The sequence below is a fragment of the Micromys minutus genome (genome assembly GCF_963924665.1).
Source record: "Micromys minutus genome assembly, chromosome: 25".
Classification (NCBI taxonomy): Eukaryota; Metazoa; Chordata; class Mammalia; order Rodentia; family Muridae; genus Micromys; species Micromys minutus.
The window spans coordinates 42,687,698-42,711,130 of NC_137960.1; the positions used below are offsets into that span (position 1 = coordinate 42,687,698).

The 23,433-nt window shown below is 36.9% G+C and overlaps 1 pseudogene across 1 annotated transcript; it reads right to left on the reverse strand.

Moving 5' to 3' along the window:
- Positions 1-13,560: 13,560 nt before the first annotated feature.
- Positions 13,561-15,078, reverse strand: LOC308437157 (heat shock cognate 71 kDa protein-like; annotated as a pseudogene). The gene has a single exon. The product of its transcript is annotated as a heat shock cognate 71 kDa protein-like (transcript).
- Between the last annotated feature and the right edge of the window lie 8,355 nt (positions 15,079-23,433).

The window sequence follows — 23,433 nt, forward strand, 5'->3', positions numbered from 1 at the left end:
AACTGAGGCAAGGGGGATAGGCCAGCTGTCAGCTCTATGTGATACACACGTGAGGTGTGAGACGCACTATTTCAAGTGCATCAGCTGGGGAGGGACACAACCTGAGATTTTGAATGTCATTTGTCTTCCGGAGGCCTATTATTGATATAACCTATGTTCTTCACCTTCGTGTTACCTCCTAAGTTCATTAGACTCTTCAGTATCTTGGTGACTTAACTGCCATCCATTCACCTAATGTGCTTTATCCAGAGATACAATTTTTTCTTCAGACTATAGCTGAAATGTGTATAGATATAATATTGTCTATTCCTGAGTTAGGATTGGTAGCTCATAGAAAAGGAGCAAGATAAAGATATTCTTATTTAGACACAATTATCATTTCTCACTCTCAGTATATTTTACAGTTTATGTTGGCAAATATCAATACCCTTTTGCAGAAATGTGTGGTCTTGTGGTGGCTTCTCTGTGCCACCCAAATCAATTATAATCATCTAGATTCCTCTGTGCATCACTGGAGAAAATGAAGAATCCATTGAGTGAAGTGTGATTTACATGAAGAAATAAGTAATGAATGTTCCCTTTCTTGATATCAAATTCATTAAGGAAAAATAGATCTCTACTACTCCATGTAGAGAAAATACTATCCTTTCGTAGGAAACCCTCTCCTTCTATGAAATGGCCCCAAGAGACAGCTGGCCTAGTCATAACATAGCAACCACTCTACAGAGCAGTGAATACAAATACATACAACAAAATCTGTCACTCGGTGACTAATATTCATGTAGCACCAACAGAGAAATCAACTTCATAATTCAAGCAGAAAATCTATTTCCTCGGTGTGTTCCTGATAACACATCCACTATAAACAAATTAAAAAGCCTAATTGCAGAGGTCAATGGGGAATTCTGCTACTCTCCTCTTTGTTCAGTTAAGTAGTACTACTCACAAGTAGAGCAGAGGATATAGCTGCAATTTCCAAAAACGTTGCTAGGCATGTGCTGTGGACCACTCTTCTCCCGATGTTTGTGAAGCTACTTGTGCATTAGCAGTCAATGAATTAGCCAAATACACAGCCAAGAAAATGTCTAACCTAAGATGAAACACTCAGCTAAATGGGAAAAATATGCTTTTATGACATTTCTTAATATAAGAATTGACTTATCACCCTGGTCATGGTACTAAGAAGCTTACCTTATAGAGAATGCCCATCCATTTAGTCTTATTAGCATAAACCAGTTTGTGTGTATTGTAATTGGAGAATTATTATCAAATGTGATATTTATCTCAATACAAAAACTATGTCAATCACAAGAGAAATCTTCAAAAGTTATTCAGTGCGAGGTTTTACAGTGTAATGTATTCTTTTAGTCATGACTCTAATTTGATGAATATATAAAAATAGACAAACATTCTTACTTTATTTCGGGTTGATTGACAAACTTATTCCAAATATGTCAAATGCATAGGTTTTACGTACTTACTATCATTTCCTATTCTTTGTGTGCAAACTTTTATATCTGTCTTTCAGATGAATTACGGATGAAGATCAAAGACTTCACTTCTGGTTGAAAAACATTCAAATAAATGAAAAATTTATTTTTTCTTTTAATAGGGTTACAATGTTAATGTTACCATAGAGATGCATAGCTTGGTGACATGGTCATTACAAGCATTAAAACAAATAAATGACTCCTTAGTCTTGGAAATCCTGGTTTATAACAATCCCTATTTAGCATGTTTGTATGTGATCAGTATGTATATGCACGTGTCTGTCTGTATGTGTTTGGTGGAAGAAATGCCGCCCTTATTGTCTAGGTCTGAAGCTTCTCATAGGAGGTCTTTGGAAGGCAAGGACACATACAAATGAGGGGCAGCACATGAGTCAGCTATGGTAGCTATCTGATCTTTTTACCCTCCAACTTGGTCTTCCTCCATCCTTCCTTATAACACACATGGAAATGTTTGTCTTGTTCACAGATGTTTTTGGTTATAAAGAGGACTCTTATTTTTGGGAAGATACAAAGAATAGACATGAGTTTTTAAGAATTATATATATGGGCTGGAGAGATGGCTCAGCTATTCAAGCCTAGGCTCACAATCAAAAATATAAGAGTTTATAAGAATTATATGTAAGAAAGAATGAGTATAACATTTTAGTGTCTTTAAAAAGGAGAACTGTAGTATGAAAAGTACATTAGGATATTAATAGGAAAGCCACATGTAGAATCTAAGGAATAATATATGCCAGTGATGTCATGGTAACTTACCATGGCCTACTCATTTCTATACATTGGAAAATCAAATAAAATAGAAAATCCTGAACAGTAAAGTAAGACCATTAAAACTAAACCTATAAGGCTGTAGTGGCAGATGCCTATAATTTCAGCACTTGGAAGGCAGAGGCAGGCAGATCCCTGGGTTAGAATCTGGCCTGGTCTATTCATTTTATAATGTTTATTTTTGCATTATGAATACTTAACCTGATGTGCACTGTGTATGTGTACTGTGTCAGTGGAAGACAAAAAAGTGCATTGAATCACATGGAACCAACATCACAGGCAATTGGGAGCTGGTGTATGGGCACTAAGAACCAATCCTGGGTTCACTGCAAGAGCTCCTCATACTCTTAATGACTGAGGCATCTCTCCATCCCCAAGCTCTAGTATTTTAACTATAATTTGCAGTGTCACACAAACATCTTTGCCATGTCTACTCAAGAAATTCCTGAGTGCCATTCGAACAGAATTGTTCAGTCTAGACAGAATAGCAGCTAGCTCATCTGAATGCTTAAGCCAAACATATATGCCCTGAGTCCCATCATTTGTGAAACAAAGACATGTTATAATTGAGGAATGGTAAAGAATATAAAAATGTTTAATTAATTTCTTTGAAATGATTAAATGGGTCCTATTTTAGTTAGTGTTTTACAGCTGTGAACAGTCATTATGACCAAGACAATTCTTGAAAGAACAACATTGAATTGCAGCTGGCTTATGGGTTCTGAGTTTTAGTTCATCATCATCAAGGTGAGAGCATGGCAGAGTCTGGGCAGGCCTGGTGCAGGACGACCTGAGAGTTCCACATCTTCATGTGAAGGCTGCTAACAGAAGACTGACTTTTAGGCAGCTAGGGTGAGAGCCCACACCCACCATGACATACCTACTCCAACAGGGCCACTGCCTGGGCCAAGCATACACAAAACGTCTCACTCTTAGAAAGACACTTGAAATGTTGAGCTGCAAATATGTAGATTCTTTCTCTGCTTGTGCCATTGGCAGGCATTGCAACTCACCGGACAATGCAGAAAGGTGACACCCAGCACGGGTTTCAGGCTCTCTGCTGTGTAGCTATTCAGTTTCAGCTTCCTCTTCACCCGGTGGCTGGCATTTCAAAGACACACCCCAGAATTGGTGTTTGTTTGTTTTTTAAAGAAGGTAGAATATTGTTTTAAAATGACCTATGAACTTTTCCATCCTGTCTCATGTCACTTGTGGTCTCTGAAAGTCACTTTTTGCCTTCGACTATAAAATCATTAATATACTGGGAGTAGATTCCAATTTTCCCAAACTTGAGCCGAGAGAAAGCTGCAAGTGTTAACACACAGATGGTCATCCAGACTGCATTGTGAGTTCTAGACACAATTATATTGCTCTCCACTGAGATAATATTTGAAATGTAATATATATATATATTAGGTTTTAAAATATATAAAAATTTGAAGACAGAGTGGTTTTGTGGTAGAAAACAGCAGAATTGGCAATAATGAGATACAGTATTTTTTAAGTAGAACATTACTGTCAGAATTTAAAATATGATCAATAGTCTCATTAGAAATGTGGACACACATTAATGGAGTATACAAATAGATGCAGCTGCAGAAATTATTTAGAACTATTTTACTATGAATAATTATTTAGTATGTTATAAGAAAAAATGCAATATTAAACATTCAGTAAGAATTTAAAGCTGGGTTTTTTTGAGAAAAGAAAATTATTAAATGCATGTCACCAAAATATAGCTTTGCAGAGGTCATTGATGTAAAAGAAATAAAAGGATTTGCTCAAATTTGCATTGTCTTAAAAGAAGAATTCAGTCACTTCTGTTTTTTAACAGTTTTCCAGGCCAATATTTTATTGGTTGAATGAGTAAGATTGATATTAATACAAAACTTTATGTGACCCAGTATATAAACTGTATTCCTCAACTAGCATTGAGATCCTTCACAATTTTGAATTTATGAGATACTTCACAATTTTAGGCCTTGAAGCTAGTTAGCATTTTATATATCCGCCATATCTCAGGATAAACAAGTCCCACTTAAAACACCCTAAACCTCTCAGCACAGCACAGATACACCTGTGCTTTCTGGTACATCCTTAGTAAAATCCAATGCAACAATGTTATCTTCTTGAATGAATACTGGCTAGAGTTCCTGGGAAAATGCTAGTCCAGTGGATTTAAAGTAACTGAAAACTCGGCTTTTTCTTGTTTTAAATGCAGTTAGAGTCAGGCCTGCAGTTCCCTCCTCCGGCTTTTGTATTCTCTTAGTGAAATGCATGTCACATACAAACACACAAAATGGTTCAGTCAAGCGTTCTATCCCTAAACTATTCTCCCTTTTCCATTGTATTGCAAAGGCTATTATATTTGAATCCCCTGTGGAGTAAATGCTTCCCATTTATATATCTTCTAAAGTTAATTTTTGGAAACTAGATGTAATGAGCAAAATCCAGCTGCATTGTCACAGAAACAATTCAAACTTATTCTTCAGCCCATATCTGGAAAGAATTGGGAGCTAGCTATGTGCATGAAGAATAAACAATATAAATTAATATTCTTATTTATAAATGTCAGGAAGCTGAACCGTCACTCTAATGCAAAGCAGGAAGGGATGTTTCACATAGCACTCATTGCCACAAACATGGAAACTCCTGAAGTAAATAATTTCGTAGGATTGTGATTATATTTTATTGACGTGGACCAGGAGGAATCAACATAGTCATTTTCTTTCAAAATTTTCTGTTCATTTAAGATCTTTGACATCTGAAGCATTGTTAGGTGGCAAGGGGGATAATGGTTCCTGTGTGTGCCTCTCTGTCTCCCCTTCCTCTCGTTCCCCCACCTCTCCCTCTTCTCTCCCTGTGTGTGTGTGTGTGTGTGTGTGTGTCTGTGTCTGTGTGGTGTGTGGGGGTGTATGGTGTGTGTGTGCCTTTGATAGGCTTTGCTTTCATATGTTCATCTTCAACCAGGCCAGAAGGAAAGAAAAGGGCTCTCACAGAAGGAAAAGAAGGGCTGCAGTGGAGGAAGTGGGATGAATCTCCTGCAAACAGTGAAGACTATGGGTGGTTTCTGTGACTTAAGATAGACAGCACCATTTCACTCGGGCTCAGCAAAAGCCTTCGGTAATGTCTATTGCTGCTCTTCAGAGAAGAAGTTGTTATGTTTTGTTGTAAAACAAACAGCCAGGTTCAGGGGTACTGAACTCAAAGTTGCAGACTGTGTCACTCTGTGATTTCAAACCTCAGCCCTGGATCCACTAGCAGGTGTGCAGGGACTGAAAACAAAGTGTTCAGACTAAGGGATTTTTTTCCTCTGGGAAGAACCTTTAATGTTTTCAGTTCTTGAAAAAGCAAGCCTGAGTTCAGAGGCCTCACTCCCTAAGATAGTTAACATCCAGCAAGCAGTTCTCAGGGTCACAGAATCCAAAAAAATGAAATATATTTCTAATCATTTATTTTGGAGTATGAGATTTTACTTTTGCTTGTAAGAGTTGAAACTTAATGTATGAAATTTTCCATGTTTATAAAGGCAAAAAAAGTAAAAAAAAAAAAAAAAGAAAGGAAGGTATATATATATATATATATATATATATATGTATATATATATATATATATATGTGTGTATATATATATATATATATATAGAGAGAGAGAGAGAGAGAGAGAGAGAGAGAGAGAGAGAGAGAGAGGAAAGCAAATATAAGTATGTTAAGTGTACTACTATGATTTTCAGAACATTTTAGGGAAAACACCCATCAGAACCATACAGGTGTTAAGCTATAAAGTGTGTACCATTGTTTTTCAGTAAAAAATCTACATCCGAGAAACCCTAGCACATCAGAAGCAAGTTCTCCTTTAAGTTGTGTTGTGTTTCTTTCTTTGGATCCTTTGATCTCAGGAATTATACAATTTCCTTAAGTATAAACAAAAGAATTTTTCTCTGCAACCCCCTCTCCAGCCTCTCATTTCCTAATACAGATTCTCTTCACAAACATATACATCACATAATACATGCGCTCAGAACCCACAAGTTCACAAAAGCACATATAACGCACATATAACAAGTAAGACATGGCATATGAACCGAGTACACCCACACCGTTTCCTGTGAGTATGTGACAGATTTTTCCCTGATACTTTCTAAGGAAAAAAAAATCTCCATTTGCTAAACATTACTAAAAATTTTCTAAAGCTATTAATTCATCTTGCTAAAATAAAGAGAACTATCACAATGCTTTATATACCATTGTGAAAATTAGATAATGCAAAACAGACAATATAGGAGACGATCGGTACTCCACGATACAGAGTTGGAACATAACCAAAATCTTTGATTTATTTCTTCACTGCTATTAGAGATGCCCTCTTAGCACTTGTTTCATTTATGAAATAATTTCAAAATAACAATATACTGACTAAATTTATGATTTACCATGATGGTTTATCCAGTGATTTTAGCTCTGTTTTATACAACTTTAAATAGAATGCCCACAGGGGCTTGTTTTTAATTCCATGAATTACTGGTTAATTTAGACATATCTGTTTCCAGTTACAGAAGCCCCTGATTGGTTAAGAAGTTGGTTGGCTTCTAGTAAATGTATTAAAATGATTATACAGATAAAATTATATATATATATATATATATATATATATATATATATATATATATATATCTTATGCATACTGTATGTACATGTTTGGAGGAGAACAAACAACCCTGAACTCATTGAAATTACAAGTGGTTAGGATAATTACCAATGTCCAGGGGCTTCATAGATGAAAAGGTCAAATATTGCCATGTGCGGAAAGTTTATGCCATAAAAATGTGAGACCAAAGATCCCAAAGAGGCACTTAAACAGCTATGCTAGGAGAGATAATGTGCCAAATGCCCCAAATTGTATTTTTAAAGCTGTTTTCCTCCTCAGTTACACTTCTTTGGAATATTGTTAAATAAAAAATTAGCACTGAACCGTCCAACTAGCCTACAGTACATTAAGCATTGTAATTTTCTTGTGTGAGACTTTGGCCTTTCAACCTGTGATTTTCTTAGGGAGAGTTGTGTGTCTGGTGCAGGGAATGTGATTATCTACTCTGCAGGCTTCTGAATAAGGAGGCAAGGGAAGACAGCAGTTAGCCCTGTGGGAATTTGTCCATTAGCAAGTAAGAGCCTGTGATTAGCAAAGTGTGCCTTATTATACAGTACCTGATCTTCATGAATCAAAAGTCGTTATCCGGTAAGTAATTTCACAGAGTATAGGACAGTCATCTGAGGGAAAGAAATATTCAGTGTTTCTAAGTCTTATATAATATTTTCCCCATTAAACAGGAGTGACTGGGGCAGTATCAGAGTCCCTAGCTTATAGACCATCCTCTTCTTATTTTTCTTCCCCAGACAGCATTCAATTTGCCTCTAAGCTGCTCTTTTATAAAGATGCCCATGGCAGTAATGTAGTTTTTAAGATCCCTGATTATTTTCTCATTATTTAGTTGAAAGCAAAATGCCTAAGAGCCTTCTTCTGGGAACTGCTGCTGTCTATGCACTTTCTCATCTCCAAGTATGCTTTCACTCATGCTTCATAGCTGCTAAGCAACTCAGGTGGTCTGTCCACTTCAAGATTTTACCTGTCTCTGTCAATTTCTGGTGCTGGTAAGGATGAACCAGAATCTGTGTGGCTTACACATCAGATTTCTAATATTATACCACACCAGAGGCTAAAATTCTAAGCTCACTACATGGGCGGGTTTAGTGCCTTCAGAAAACTATAAAGAAGATCCCGTTTTGGCTGGATGTAGTGGCACAGACCTATAACACTGTGGAGGCAGAGGCTTCATGTGATCTCTGTCATCATGGTCCCCTGATACTCTCTCTATGTGACAATATATATCTAAATCTACCCTACTTATAGGAATACCAATCCTGGTGAATTACTGACTACCTTTATAACCTCTTTGTAACTTGGGGAGAAAAAGTGCATTTCCAAATCAAATCATATTATGATGTAATGGGAGTTAGAGTGCAACACATGAGTTAGCAGGGTGAGAATTACTTATCCAGAACACTAACTCTGATAGTAACACCATGACCTGAAATGAACCTACCCTCGCTGCCATGTTATACACTTGATGGTTCAGACACATTACCACTCAGAAACATATTGAAGTGTGTAACATTCCTCTCTCCTACAATGCACTTACATTCATTCCCTGTACTAAAAAGTATACCACTAATACATCATGTAGATATATTGATCTTTTGTGTCATATTATAAGCACATTAAGCATTCACTTGTTTTGAGGGGAGAGAAGCCTTAATGCTCACATTCTGAATACTTCACATAGTGCCTACTATATTATATGAGTCCAGCAATGTTTGTAAAAATCAAAGAGTTAGCTAACCTGTTAGAAAATGGTGCAAAATGAAGTTGCTGTGTCATGACCAGATAAATATGACAAAATAAAACCTTTTGTCTAGGCAAGGAAACAAATCCTTTGATAGATGTAGATGAGTTGGGTAATCTCATCAGTGTAACAGTTCTCATATCAAATTTATTAAAATATCGTGTATATCAAACATGGCATAAATTTTAGATAAAGAGGTGATATCCTGAGCTGTTCTTATTGACAAAGATTATAGCATTGAAAGAGTATGGGAAACACAATCGGTTGAAGTATTAATGATATTGTGTAGTAACTGTAAAGAATTGGATTTGGTTTTGCAATGTTCAGAAAGCAAAGCCAGCAGTGAACTTCCTCCCTTAATTAAGCAGACTCTCTGACACATCTCTTGCCTCTGCTCCTGCCACCATCTGTCTGATGTGAAGTGACCAAAGGCATGCCCCTTCCCTTCCACTGAAGCACACCCAAGGTGACCGGGAGTGGGGCATACCTTCAGAGTTTTTGTATCGAGAGGAAACCATGATTGCTCACAGCCTTGAAAAAGACGGGAAACAGGAAAGGCACTTCCCACTCTAAAGACTAACTGAAAAACAAGGCCCTTTCCACAAAATTATCTTTCTTTCTTTCTTTCTTTTTCTTTCTTTTTTTTTTTTTTTTTGTAGAGATAGTCATTTAAAAATTCAAAACAAGATAGCAAAGTCTTGAGAAGTAAAAATGTGGATATTTTCAGGCTTGGTACACACAGCCAAGACCTGTGACTGCAAGGGGCCATGAGATATGACCAAATCATGGACAGGCATGCTGCTACATTCATTCTGTCAGTTTGTAATCATACTTAAAATCATTTTGTATCACCTGGAGAAAAATAATTGCTTTTGAATATTGTCAAAACATCTATTATGATAACATTATATGTACATACCACCTATCATGTTTACTGTTTATAAATTTCAAATGGAAATTATTAGGAAACAAGTTATTAATATAATAGAGTTGCAAGGGTTCATGCAAAATAGAGTATACACATTTATTTAAATGTGTGCAATTTTTAAAAGGCAAAACTGTGGCATTTAAAATAATAATCAATATTCTTAGATAAGATATATTCAGAGATAAAGTCTTTGCTTAGGGTAAATAAAGAAGAAATAACAGTATCACTATTTGGAGATGATATGATAGATTGCATAAGTGATCCCAAAAATTCTTCCAAAGAACTTCTACAGGTGATAAGCAACTTAAGCAAAGTGACCAGATATAAAATTAGCTCAAATAAATCAGTAGCCTTCCTTCATACAAATGATAAACAGATTGGTAAAGAAATTAGGGAAACTATTTCCTTTACAATACCCACAAAATATATGTAATTAACTCTAACCAAATAATATAAAATATATTTGGGTAACTCTAACCAAAGAAGTGAAAGTTCTGTATGACAATAACTTCAAGTCTTTCAAAGAAATTGAAGAAGACTTAAGAAAATGGAGAGCTCTCCCATGCTCATGGATTGGCAGAATTAACATAGTAGACATGGCCATCCCATGAAAGGCAATCTATAGATTCAGTGCACTCCCCATCAAAATCCCAACACAATTCTTCAAAGACATGGAAATAACAATTCTCAAACTCATCTGAACAGACAAAAACAAAAACAAAACAGAATAGCGAAAACAATTCTTAACAATAATAGAACTGCTGGGAGACTCACTATCCTTAACCTCAAGCACCACTACAGAGCAGTAGTAATAAAGACAGCATGGTATTGGTACAGGGCACACACATTAATCAAGGGAATAGAACTGAAGACCCAAAAATCAAACCACACACCATTGGAAACTTGATCTTTGACAAAGAAGCCAAAAATATACAGTGGATAAAAGAAAACATCTTTAATAAATGATGTTGCTCTAAGAGGTAGTCTGTATGAGAAAATGGAAATAGACCCATATTTGTCATCTTGTAAAAAGTTCAAGTCCAAGTGGATCAAGGACCTCAACATAAATCCAGATACACAGAATTTCATTTTTAAAAAAGTGAGAAAGAGCCTCAAACTCATTGGCATAGGGGGAAATTTTCTAAACATAACCCCAATAACTCAGCCTCTAATATTAAGAATTGATATATAGGACCTCGTAAACCTGGAAAGCTTCTGTAAGGCAAAGGAGATCATCAATAGGACAAATCAGCAACATACAGATTGGGAAAAAATATTCACTAAACCCATATCTGGTAGAGGCCCAGTATTCAAAATATATAATAAACTCAAGAAGTTAACCACCAAAAAAATAGCAATCAAAAAATATGATATAGAACTAAGCAGAGAAGTAAGTCATAGTCGAGGAATATCAAATTGCCAAGAAGCACGTACAGAAATGTTCAAAGTCTGCAGTGATCAGGGAAATGCAAATAAAAATGACCCTGAGATTCCACCATGACCTCAGTTCTTCATGGGAACTCTGAGATGCCAGTATAGTAAAAAGACAATGGATTCATAGCACGGACCCTTGCTACAGACAACAATAAAAAAAAAAAAAAAACAACCTAAGAGCATTGTTTTTATCTCTCACTGCTACTAAAATACAGAAAATGGCCCTTAAAAAAGCTGTGCATACTTGTTAATAAATAAGGTTTTTTTCATGCTTCAAAAATATACTTTAATAGAACAGTTTGTAACTCAACTGTTCTATTAAAGTATATTTATTTTAATAGAAAAGAAAGAAAGAAAGAAAGAAAGAAGAAAATGAGCAAGGGAGAGAAGAAGGGAGAGAGAGAGGGAGGGAGGAAGAGAGGGAGGAAAGGAGGGAGGAAGAGAGAGAAAAAAGGAGGAAGAAAGGAAGGAAAAAATATCTACAGCATGTTATCTTTTTATTTGAGTATAATATAAAATAGTTAAATTTTGTCAACATCATAATTATTTACTTTTAATTGTAAAATATGCTTTTAAAAGCAACAAGGAAATAATCTATTGGGTAGGATGTCGTTTTCTTCCATCAGCTTTAACTAATGGAGTAACTCTTTTCCTAAATTGAAAAGGAGCTATCATCTGATAAAGAGGAGTATAAGATGCAAGGCTTTGCTGAAACTGGAATTGTTCATCTAGCAAGTCAAGGACCTATGAAACATAAAACATGAACTATCTGTGAGAAACAAAGGCTGTTGTTAGTTCTGTACAGGACATAAAAATCCAACCTTGTTTATGTTATGAGTGTTTAGATATATAAGAACTAATGTGCATTTAAAACCCACCTACTGGGTATCTTTACTTGTGTTTTAAGGTGTTGTGCATGCTATCAAAGAAGAGGAATGGATAGCTTCCATAGATGCTTACCTTGTAAGCTACAACAATGGTTGTCCTGGCAAGATAGACACACCAGTGCAATAGTGGCATCAATAACATGGGAGTAAGCATCCCCTTTCTGGTTAAATTTAAGACCAACTCCACAAGCCTATGCTCATAACTGGCATCATTGCAAATCCAAGAACCTAGGCCTAGATGAACCATAGGTCCTAAGTGGGAAATGACTATTGTTATTCTGCTAAATTGACATTGTATTAAATCAACTTCTAATGAGTTATTATTGGTATACCCATGGGTCAACACACCTCTAAACTCTTGTTTAACAAGCTTCTATTTCCATTGTTAATATCAAGATCTCTAACTGACCAAGTTATAAAAACAAAAATTACAGAATAATCAATCCTACAATACACACACACACACACACACACACACACACACACACACACACACACACATACAGTCCTAAGGCTCAGGGTCACTACAGTATAGGGAAAGGACAAAGGGAGTATAAGAGACAGAGGAGATAGATGACTCTAAAGAAGCAGTATCACTTAGACACAGAAAATAGTATCATCTGGACACAGCTGGGAAGTTGCACATATGAATATGAATTCACCTATGGAGCAAAGCATGTATAAATTGTGTACAAGTCCAAAAATTACAAAATGCCAGCATGGAGACTGGAGTTGGGCAGAAAATTTCACCTTTAACTATGGAGCCATTAGGAATTTTAGCTTTTGAATAAGATGTGGTAGTTTTCTCTAAGAGTGTAGTTCCAAGTGAATTGGTCACAGTACAGTGGAGAGACCACATAAATGAGAATATTTTGACAGCACATATTTGTTCTGATACATTTCAAAAAAAAGGCACAAAAGTGTATAAGTGTTGAATGTAGAGAAGTCTCAGAAGAGTTGGATAATGGTTATGAACATGATTAAGACAGTGGAAGTAACTTTCAAAAATTAATAGTTTTATAAAAAAATAAGAAATTTTTAAAAATTATTTTTGTTTGATTTTTGGTTTTCTAGATAACGTTTCTGTGTGTAACAGCTCTGGCTGTCCTTGAACTCACTTTGTAGACTGAGCTGGCCTTGAAATCAAAGAGGCCTACCAAGTGCTGGGATTAAAGGCATGCACAACCATATCCAGCTTAAAATTATTTTTAAGAATTTGTTTAAAGATGTATATAGTTTATTCAACAGTTAAATCTGAATGTTGACATTTTGAAGTGAAGTAAGCAGAGGAGAGCTTAAAACTAGTACATATTCTAACTAGCATGTTTAGAGACAACAGAATATATGTGGCTTTTCTCAACAGCATCTTTAAGTATCAGGCGACAGAAGATACATCTCTGGTTCATGTTCAAGAACATCTCAAAGACCAGGAAGCCTGAGATGGTGATAAAATAGCTGTCCATATTCATGTAAATCATAAAATGGTAAGGTTTTTATTTTAAATATTCCACATCTTTGTGTCAGTATTCTGTAATATCTAGTTTTGATTCTTACTGCTATGAAATGGACCTTAGAAACCTGTAGTGCCAAACTCATCCACTAAAGTATCCCCATTGTCTCTCCCTCGTGTAGTTACTGATGAGTAACATTAATAGTAATCTTGTTCTCCTTTCCTGTGCTGTTATCTACAGCAGAAACATTGAGGATGTCATTGGCATCAATGTCAAAAGTAACCACAATCTGAAGAACCCCATAGGGTGCCGGAGGTATGCCTGTGAGCTTAAACTTTCCAAGCAGGTTGTTGTCTGTGGTAATGGTCCTTTCACCTTCATATACCTGGATGAGTATACCTGGCTGGTTGTCAGAGTAGGTGGTGAAAGTCTGTGTCTGCTTGGTGGGAATGGTGGTATTGTGCCTGATGAGGACAGTCATGACTCCACCAGCAGTCTCAAGACCAAGAGAAAGAGTGACATCCAAGAGCAGCAGATTCTGAACATTCTCAGACTTGTCTCCAGATAGAATGGCTGCCTGGACAGCTGCACCATAGGCAACAGCTTCATCTGAGTTAATGCTCTTATTCAGTTCTTTTCCACTGAAGAAGTCTTGCCAAATTTTCTGAATCTTAGGAATTCTGGTAGAACCAACCACCAAGACAATATCATGGATCTGTGACTTGTCTAGTTTGGCATCTCAAAGGGCCTTCTCTACAGGGTCCAGTGTGCCACGGAATAGGTCAGCATTCAACTTTTCAAACTGAGCACGGGTAAAGGAGGTATAGAAGTCAATTCCCTCAGAGAGAGAATGAATCTTAATACTGGCCTGGATGCTGGAGGAGAGAGTGCACTTGGCCCTCTCACAGGCTCTGTGGAGATACTGGACAGCTCTCTTGCTCTTGCTAATGTCCTTGTTGTGCTTTTGCTTAAACTTAAAATGAAATGGTTAACCATATGGTTGTCAAAGTCTTCTCCACCCAAGTGGGTGTCTCCAGCTGTTGATTTGACTTCAAAAATTCCATCCTCAATAGTAAGGATTGACCCAACAAAAGTGCCACCTCCCAAGTCAAAAATCAGCACATTCCTTTCAGCTATTGCCTCTTAGCTAAGCCATAAGCAATGAAAGCAGCAGTTGGTTAATTGGTAATTCAAAGTAAATTGAGGCCGGCAATCATTCTAGCATCCTTTGTTGCCTGCCATTGAGAATCATTGGAGTAATCTGGCACTGTGACCATAGCATTGGTAACAGTCTTTCCAAGGTAAGTGTCTGCAATTTTCTTCATCTTTGTCAGAACCATTGAGGATACTTCCTCTGGGTAGAAACTTTTCGTCTCCCCCTTGTATTGGACTTGGACCTTGGGCCTGCCTGCATCGTTCACCACCATGAAGGGCCAGTGCTTCATATCAGACTGAACAACAGCATCATCAAACCTACATCCGATCAGACATTTGGCATCAAAAACTGTGTTGGTGGGGTTTAGTGCAACCTGATTCTTGGCCGTTTCCCCAATTAATTCTTCTGTGTCAGTGAAAGCAACTTAGCTTGGTGTGGTGTGGTTACCCTGTTGGCAATGATTTTCACCTTTCTGTGCTGAAAGACACCCACACAGGTGTAGATGGTGCCAAAATCAATGCCAACTGCAGGTCCCTTAGACATGGTTGCTTTCGTGTAGGCCCGGCTGTGCTGACAACGATGAGATCACACAAATATCTGAGAGCTGGCTCTGTGTTCAATCTCTAATTTTTTATATAATGCAATATTAAAGTCTCAGTCATTAATGTTATGATGATATAGCCATCACTTTATTTAAGCTAATTTATGCTTTTGACATGTTTACAAATGAGGTGAATAAAAGGCATTATCAATACAAAAAAATGAAGGAAAAAAATGAAAATTACCGATGTTATATAAATTTTCCCTTGTCTGAATTTTAAAAAAAATATACTTAATTAAATGTAATTAATTAAATGATTTGTGTGTATATATACCAAGTATGTGCTTGTGTGTTACACATGTGTGTTCACCTTCTCATGTCATGTTGGAGCACACTACCACATTATTCACTTGCAGAAGTCAGAGGGCAAACTCAAGTGTTGATTCTTACCTTCTACCTTCTACCTTATTTGAGACTGGGTGCCTTTATTTTGTTTTTCTTCATCATGAACATGAGACTAGATGTTCTGCAAGCTTACTTTGATTCCCCTGTTTTGGCTTTCAACCACCTAAGAGTTCTGGGATGACAAATGCTTTTATGTACCCTATATCAAACTTTCACATGGTTTCCAGGATTTGAGCTCACATCTTCATATTTTTACCCACTGAGCTATCTCCCATGCACTTACAAAAGTAATTTCAAAATCTTATAAAATATTACTTGCATAAGCAGATCATTAATTCATCTGGAATCAATATGTACTTGAAGTGGATCAAACCATTCACATTCATAAAGCTTATTTTTGTGTTCATGAGATAGACCATAACACACAATGTTTCAAAACAAGAGATAACAAAAATGTATAGAACAATAAGAGGAAAAATATGTCATAATGAGAGAAAACATGCCATTAGCATAAGTCACTATTAAGAACTACAGTGGGAGACCTGCCTGCAACCATGATATAAGGTGTAGTTGAGAAAATCACCCAGAGATCCACTTGCCTCCATGGGTAACCAAAGGACACCCACAGACCAGCTTATCAACACAAGGAAATGGGCAAACTGTAGACACACAGAGGCCTACTCACAGCCTCACCTTGAGTTGTGAGCAGAGGAAGATGCCAGAAGCTCTCCAACCACATGGCTCTCTGCAGCGAGAGCCACTACAATGTACAAATATAAGCTAGTTATATGAGAAAGGAAGAGAGTAGAAACAATTTGAGTGTTATGAAGAACAGTGGAACTAGAGACTCGAGGGTGGAGAGGAATAACAGTTTTGAGTAGTCTGCCCTACTACCTGCTGCTATACTAAAGTCACAGCCTTTGTTGCCATTATCTGGGTCCATAGTCATTCAGCAGCGGGGGAGGGGGCCATGTTAATGTCCATAGCTCATACTACCACCAGAAATTCCACAAGACCATGTAGATGTTCAAGGGCTGTGCAGAGCTTGCCTTACTATAGTCCTGGAAGGCATCCTTTAAGTCTGCTTTAGATAGCGGAGGCAAAAATATCATATTAATTATGTATCTGGGATAAGCAGTTAACAGCTTGTCTGTAAAAGGAAACTTGTTGTTAATTAAGAATTAAATAGTGGTTATCAGTATAGTTGATTTGACCTGTGGAGTAGATTAGATGACTTTTGATTCTTAATGGAAAGTTAAACAAATTGAAAAATTATTAGCCATAAGTCATGAATGATAGAAAGAAAATACACATTTAGAAAACGAAGCATAGAAAAATTGGAATTGAAAAGCACGAAGATTGTTTTAGATGTTCCTGTTAGGGAGAACATGCATTTAAACAACGCCTGAAAACTTCAGCTGTGGTTTCCCATGGTCTTTCTGCCTAGGTGCAGATGGGGAGGGCCCTACTCTGCCATGCTACAGCTATGTACTCTGGCACACGGGTCCCGTTGTTTTCTGTATTTGTTATTGTTGTTTGTGGAGGGGCTGGTATCCTGACTGTAGAGCAGAAGGGGAAGAAAGGCCAGATTCGAAGAAAAGTTCCAAGGAAGAACGTAGAGGCTTGATAGCAGGGTCAGCAGGAGTGAGAGGCAGTACCCATAGTTGTGCTCTGCCTGTGTTTCTAGCCAGAGGAACAGCAGCTTGCCGGACAGTGCCATAGGGCAGCTGGGGACCTAGCCATAAGGAACCCTGGGTTGGGCTCAGGCTGGCAGACACGGGAAGCAGAGAGCTCAGAGCAGCTGTCATCTGAAATGTAGCTCATAGCTGTGTAGGAGCTCTCACTGTAGGGCTGGGGGAAAGGTCGAGAGTAGATACTAGTCACCACTGTAGTAGAGCTATTTAAGTCTAAAATAAGATTTAGGGGGTGTAACTAAGAGTCAATGGAGGTGAAGGAAGCTGATCAGGGACACGTGGGACCGGGGGAGGTCAGGAGTTGCTCACAGTCCTTAAATAGTGTGTAGTTTTGAAGTGGGTTTTTGTAGGTCATCAGCTGAGGGTACACGTTAGCTGGGTTTGCCCTCCAGTTGTAGGGTTACGGTTCTCACTTCTGTTCTACCACAGGGCTCAGACAGTCCGGGAGGCAGGACACAGGAAGCTGACCGTGCTTACCCCATGCTGTAGCTGGGTGGGTGTTAGGCTGTATAGAAGGCCCTGGACTTTGCTCCAGGGGTGGGAAAACACAGTCTGAAACATTAGACATCCAGAGCTGGCTTGGGGGTCCCAGGCCTGCAAAGAGGTTGGGTTGTTTGGTTCTCTGTCTCTCAGATACTCAGGCACCACTGGATGCCACTGAAGAGTTGAGAACGGAGTGGGGGCCTGTGGGCTGGATCTAGCCTGATCTAGCCTGGGGCCAGGGGGAAAGGGTGGAATTTTCTGGTTGGTCCCTAAGGGAGAGTTCTTGCCTTGTGGTCAGTTGGCTTGAGCTTGGCTTGGTGGTGACTGTGGCGTGGAGCACAGAAAATGGCTCTATAGGTGAAGGCCCCCAATGAAGAGAGGCAGTCCATGGCTTTATAGCATTTATTGTCAAGATGGAGAGTGAATGAGTAAAACCATACTCCACTTCTCAAAGTAAGCCTGAGATTAAGTACCTTCTGTAGGGAGGCATGTCTGGAAAGGAAAGCTTATTACGTAAGCCCTTCAGGCCTTCAGTACTTAAGTATCTCATTAAAATGGAGATCTGTCTTGAGCCTATGTGAGCAGAGGTCATGTCTTTTACATGTAGAGGGCCTTGGTGCATTGCTTGGTGAATATGTGACTGATTGACACAAACCTATGGTAGGGGGTGTGGCTAGTGACAGGAGCCTGGTGCCTTCGAACAGAAGAAACTCCTACCATCACGTTAGGGTCTCGGGTTTTGAGCCTTAACTGAACTCGGAGCCAGGCTACTTTACGTAGTCCCACATAGTTGAGAAAGCATCCTGGTGGGATAGTAGAGCATCTTTTGGTTGTGTGACCAGGAGTGGTATAGCTGAGGATATACTACTCAAGGTAAAACTACTCCCAGTATTCTGAGAAACAGCCAAATTGATTTCCAAATTGTACAAGTTCGCACTTCCACCAGCAATGGAAGAGTGTTGCTCTTGCTTCACATGCTCGCCAGTAGGTGCTGTCACTTGAGTTTTGGATCGTAGCTATTGTGACATGTGTGAGGTGGAATCTCAGGGTTGTTTTAATTTGTATTTCCCTGATGATGACTAAGGATGTTGAACATTTCTTTGTTTCTTGGGCATTCAAGACTCCTCTATTGAAAATCCCATGTTTAGCTCTTTACTCCATTTTGGTTGATGTTGTGTAAGTTCTTAAGATCGTATACACTTTTTGGATATTAGCCCTATGTCACATGTGGGGTTGATGAAGACCTTTTCCCAGTTGTAGTCTCTTGTTTTGTTCTATTGACAGTGTCTTTTGACAAGCTTTTAAGTTTCTTGAGGACACATTAATTAATTGTTGAACTCAGTGTCTGAGTCACTGGTTGATACTGTTCTTCATTACCAAATATTTAAAGATTGCACAAAACAAATCTTAACCAAAATTTTATCAAATCAGAAATCAGAAAAATTGACCATTTTGAGACTAGAGATTGTGATGCCAAAATAGTACAAGAACACTATATGAAAGAAAATCACAGATCATTTTTTCATGAACATATATTATTAAATGTTTGCAAAATGTAGGAACAGACAAAAATGATAATTTATCAGAATCCACACTGATTTATTTCAAAAATGTCAAATCAATTTAAAACTTTTTAAATCCAACTGACAAGCTGCTGATGAAATTTGAATCTAACAAATGTTAAGAAACACATGATAAACAAGGAGCAGAAATATCTCATATCTGATAAGAACATTAGCAAGAAAAAATGTAGGTATTGCTCTTATTACTGAACTACACAATGAGTTTCTCTTGAAAATTCAGTAAGATGAGGTCATACTAGTCTATTTTCTGTCTAGATAGCACTATGGTTTAAGAACTGTTACAAGAATTAGAGCAGAATACTGAAACTATTAAACAACATAGTCACATGGGACAGAAGTCACAAAGAATACATAGATGGAATGATAAAGCATAAAATGTAGGATGTAAAAATGACTTTAAGAAATTTACTATTCATAAATTAATCACAACACTGTATTTTTAAAAAATAGAATCATAAAGATAAGATATATGTCTTAATTAATGGTTATTTATTAAAATAAATAGAGAAAAAGGCTAAATAGCTTGAAATAAATCTAATGAAAATTGTCTCAGATTTCAGAAGAGAAAATGATGAAAAATTATTCAGAAAAAAATAGCCAAAATAAATGGAGACTAGAGTGAGTTTAAGGCTTAAAATTTTCAGTTAACACCCAATAAGTGTACAGTGCCAGATGACCTTTCTGCCAGCACTCAGGACGCAGAGAAACATAATTTCTGCAAGTTCAAGACCAGCCTGATCTTCATAATGACATTTTGTCTCAAAATACTAAAACTTTGGAATAAAAATTCAATCAGCCTTTTTTTTTTTTACAGAAACTAACAAATCTGTTCCAAATTTTATAAGATATTTAAACAGTATAAGTGATCAGGCAAGGCCAGCATTGTAGAACTTTGTAAAAATTGTAAAAATTCTCCTCAAATACAGGGATGGTCTCAAGACACAAACTTGAATTTTCTAAATGTCAAAACCCATTTTTCCATAAAGAGAATACCACTGTTCTGCTCACATGGACAAGACATTTTTGTTTTAATTTTCAATATTTTTTGAGAATACAATACAATCATTTTCCTCTTTCGTTCAAACTCTTCTGTGTACCTGCCTTGTTACATTTCAAATTTATTATCAGTTTTGCTTTAATTGTGGTTACTACACATACACACACATATATATTATTCTGAATACATAAATACAACCTGTTCAGACTTTAAAGTGCTTCATGATTGTTTATGTTCTAGGGATGATCATTTGATATTAGATAACCAAGGGCTATTCTCTTTCTTGGGAATACTCTCAGCATTCCTTGGTTGCCCATAGTTCTTTGTCTGGGGTTGAGACCTCTTGGGCTTTCCCTATTCCTCTTTAACATGTGTGCTGGGGTCATCCTTGTTTGGATGATTTTTAATCATTCATAATGGAAAGACTCCACAGTGCAGCCTCATATATTGTAAAGGACATAATGTCACAGCATCCTTTTTTCGTTGCTCTTATGTTCTTTTCTCCCTCTCTTCTGCAGTGGCCTTCCTGGAGGTATAAAACATTCAGCTGTGTTTTTAAAAGTGAATGTGTGTGTGTGTGCATGTGTGTATTCATTTTTTTCAAAATTTTTTTTGCATCTTTTCTATTTTTTACTAGCTACTTAATATATTTTCAATTGTTAGAATGCAGTATATTTTAGAATTATTTTAGAAATTATTTTTTTATTAATGGCATGAATAATGATGCTGTAAGAATGCCTTAAGTTACAAAATTGGAAAAAGTGGATACCACTAAACAGTAAAAAGACCATGGAAGAAATAGAAACCCAATTGTTGAAGCTTACAATATCAAAAATTATATACTAATTCATTAGCAAGAAAATAAAGAAAACAGACATCAGTAAAACAGGTAAGATTTGTTTTAAGGTGGTTATGGTGGCAAACACTTCTAATGTCAGAAGCAAAACACTGGCAGACTTCTAGGGTCCGTTGACCAGCCAGTCAAACTATCCCAATTAGTGAAGCCTGGGTCCCAGTCAGAGATGCAATCTCTAAAAATAGGGTGGCTATTTGTAAAGAAGAATATGCAATGAGTGGCCTTTGGCCAAAACAGACAATTGAACACAGGTGCACACACACACACACACACACACACACACACATACACACAAACACACACACACACACACACACACACACACACAGAGAGAGAGAAAGAGAGAGAGAGAGAGAGAGATAGAGAGAGAGAGACATATATATATATATATATATATATATATATATATATATATATATATATATATAAAGAAAAAAGTATAAGATGATAAATTAGATGCTTGTTCCAAAAGGAGAGAAAATCCTTATCAAAACACAAATAAGAGAAGGGGGGCGGTTACTAAAGAAGTAATTCAATTAAGTAACTTTTTAAAGACGGAATGGATTTATGTCAAGACTGAAACAGGGCCATAAAGTTCAAAGGTATATTTAGTGCCTCCCATATTTACCTTATGTTAACAAAGTTGATAAATTTTGTTACACAGCAATCCAGAACCTCAGGTGTTTTTATTATGTTCAGTAGGCAGAGAACAGTTAGCACATCTCAGTAAGCTTCTGTAGATAAGCAGTCTTGACTGTATCTGGAGCGGAATGCCGCATTTGCTAGTTTTTGCACATACTAACCAATGATCCTTGAGCACCCAGACTTGGGTAATAGAAAGTATTTGCCAATTTCCTCTTAGCCCATTGGTGGAGTTAGAAGAGCACGGCAGGACATTCTGTCAATTTTCCATGAAGCTGACGTCTTGAATCTTGACATGACCAGTTCATGTCAACAACACACATTCTCTCAGGTCTTCCTCTGTTCATCACTGTATAACAGCTTTGCCCTGACTACAAGATACATGTTTCAGTTCACGTTCTTCAATTTTGTTCAAAATATAACATACGACTGGGTCCCATTAGATTAATTTCCAGTATCCTAGTATCTTTAAAATTATATACACTGCTATAAATTTTAGATTACATATAAGGTACCTGGCTAGTATTTCTACTAAATCTTAATCCCAGTGAAACCACTATAGTTTTTAACACGTGGTTATTTTTATAGTATTGAGAAGATTTGACAAACAACTCTAAAAATTAAAATAATGAGTCCTCAGATTTAACTTTGGGGTACAAGTAGCTGAGATCATGCCACGTTACCAATTTTCTAATTTCTTGACTTTGGTGATGAACTTCAGGAACATTATCAACTTTTACAATCTGATTGGGAGTCTGATTTTCTGTTAAAGTGATCATTAGACTTACCAACTGCTTGAACAGGTGTAGCTAAATCAATATTATTCACAGTGTGAAGATACCAAAGACCCAATACTGCTACATTTCTTTTAAGGACCCAATGACCTTTACTAAGTATATTTGCCAGTTACCAATATCTTACACTTTTCAGGTCCATAGATAATGTACAAAGAAAATTTGATAATCAAGGAATAAAATTATTTTCTTCCTAGGTTTTCCATAATGCTTAAATCAGTGTTTTTCTCTTTCTTCTTTAATCTTTCCTTACATATTGAATCAATCTATACCTATATATTTTATATCTTTAAAAGGTAATCAACACAATATGTGGTGATAGTGTGCTAGAGCTTTATGTATTTTAAGATAAATAATACTGCTTACAAAAATAACTTTTAAACCAATTATTACAACAATATTCCATTGTTTTGCCTACTTCCCAAATATATCTAATGTGTGACATAGACATCGGCTAGATCCTTAGATGTGCTTCTTAGTCTACTTAAGTGTATTGTTCAGACTTGCATCAGCTTGCATATGGATACTGGAGTACCACAATAGTTTCACTGTGGACACACACACACACACACACACACACACACACACACACACACACCTTTGACATTATATTAACCCTGGTAGGTGTCTTTATTATAAGAGGGACTTGCAACCATCCTGATGAATTTTACTGATCTTAGTGACTTTGAAATCCATTATTGCACACAAGTGGTTTTATAACATTAAACATTGATCATATGGGAACTATTGGCTTACTGCCTGCCGTGGTTTCTAAATATGGGCATATTGCATTGCATAACACTTTTTAAAATCACTTTTGTTAAGATCACTAAGTCTTTGAAGCACTTTCAAGCTACAGTGGTAGATGTAATTTTCCAGAATTCAACATTAAAATGAAAAGAT